The sequence below is a fragment of the Meleagris gallopavo genome, unplaced genomic scaffold (assembly GCF_000146605.3).
Source record: "Meleagris gallopavo isolate NT-WF06-2002-E0010 breed Aviagen turkey brand Nicholas breeding stock unplaced genomic scaffold, Turkey_5.1 ChrUn_random_7180001849624, whole genome shotgun sequence".
NCBI lineage: Eukaryota > Metazoa > Chordata > Aves > Galliformes > Phasianidae > Meleagris > Meleagris gallopavo.
The window spans coordinates 23,981-25,925 of NW_011116873.1; positions in this window are offsets into that span (position 1 = coordinate 23,981).

The following is a 1,945-nucleotide window of genomic DNA, read 5'->3' on the forward strand; positions in this document are numbered from 1 at the left end:
ATGGGGACAAGAAGTGACATGACGTCACCTCCTGATGTTGCAATTGTGGTCCCCAAGGCGTGGTGTCTTTTGGGATCTGCCGTGGGCTGCCATGCATGCAGCTGCAATTGCAGTCCCTGTTGGGGTGTCCCACACACGCTGCCACCTCTCAGCTGTCACACGCTGCCTGCAAAGCGCTGCCAGTGCGTGGTGTCCTCCAAGGGGATGCCAAACACAGCACACGTGGCTCCAATGGTTTGTCCCACATGGGATGTCACATGCAGTCCCCAGCACATCCAGCCAGCTGTCACCACGCACTTTGGGTACCACGCTCTGTTCCCACTCTGCTTTCCCCTGCCATATCCTGTGGGGGCAGCAGCAGGGACCTTTGGGTGACACCACAGACGTGTGACCAACAGCACACCTGAACTGGGCTGGTTTGGATGCAGGATGGGAAGAGAATAAAACAGTTTCACATGCTCTGCGCTGGACAGTTGGACTGTGATATCTAAAAGCAGCTGCAGAAAGCTGATGGGGTTTCATGTCTCTATCACAACTGACTGAAATTGCCTTCAAGATGTGCAACAATTGGGAGGAAGCAGAAGAGGAATGGAAATAAAAAAGAGAAACAGAAGAGCAGTAAAATGCAGTCATGCTTCCTGGCAGCAGCTGTAGTGCAAATCACAAAGCAAAGAGGAAGAGGAACATTTAGAGGGGGATCTCAGAGGATGAAGTTATGGACTTTCTGTAAGTTATTGGATAGATATATTCTGTTGTAAGTTGCTGGCAAGGAGCCTTGAAGTCAGAATTCTGTGCCTGCAGTTGAAGCCATTGGAAAGTGAGAAGTTCAACCCTTTTTGCAACCGATGAGTTGTGAGACTGGAAACCAGAGTTCTTCTGATGTGGGAGACAGAAAAGCCTGAGAGAGCCGAGTCTGCCGAGCTGAACAGAGCCAGGAGGTGATCACTTCTGAATGGCAAAGCCCAGCGGTGGCACAGAAGGCTCAGCTCCGCTGGATGGTCATGGCAGCAATGGCAGAAATCAACCAACCTCCTTCCCCTCACTGACACGTTTCCCCATGGCTTCACATACGCCCCACAGGAGATCTTTTGGGGATTCCCTCCACACAGGACTGTCCCGCTCCCACCCTGCCAGCCCTTCTGGTGCAACACGAACCCACCACTCAGACCGGTGTCAGGAGCTAACAGACAAACACACGGCTGCTGAAGTAGTTTTAATTAGCATCTCAGCCTTGTTATGGCACCTATGATCAGCCCTAAAGGGTTCAGAGCACCTCCTGAAGTCTGTGGGATGTTGGGACTCTGCTTTGAGGCTCCAGATGTCCTCTGATGTGGGAACAGCTGCCTTCCCTGGAGAGAGGGTCCGTGTGCTGAGAGGTTTCTGCGAAGAGCTGATGGCCCTGAAGTTATTGCCAGCTGTCAGGACAGTGGGAGTAGTGGGGGCACGGGGAGCACTGAGGGTATTGGGCACACTGGGGACACTGGAGGCGTTGCCGGATATTGAGGGCATTGCAGACATGGGGGACACTGAAGGAGTTGGTGTCACTGGGGATAAAGCAACGTTGGGTCCGATCCATTGGTTCACATTGACCCCAACCCCATTGGACACTGGGGACAACATTGAGTCACATCACGGTTCTGCACTGATCACATTGATCGCATCCATGGGACCTCAGTGACCCCACTGACCTCACCCATGTGTCCATGTTGGCCCCAACCCCGTGGGACAACCCAACACTGACCAAGAGTTGGTTGACCCACAAACACTGGACACATCCATGGGACCACTTTGACCACATTGACATCGGACCCATCCCCATTTCTCACCTCCCACCCCATCAAACCCACTCCAGTCACAACCTCATTTACCCATTGCCTCCTCCTGGTTGGGCTCACTCCCTTTTGTCCACACCAACCCCAAAACCCACACACTGTGCCCCGAAAAA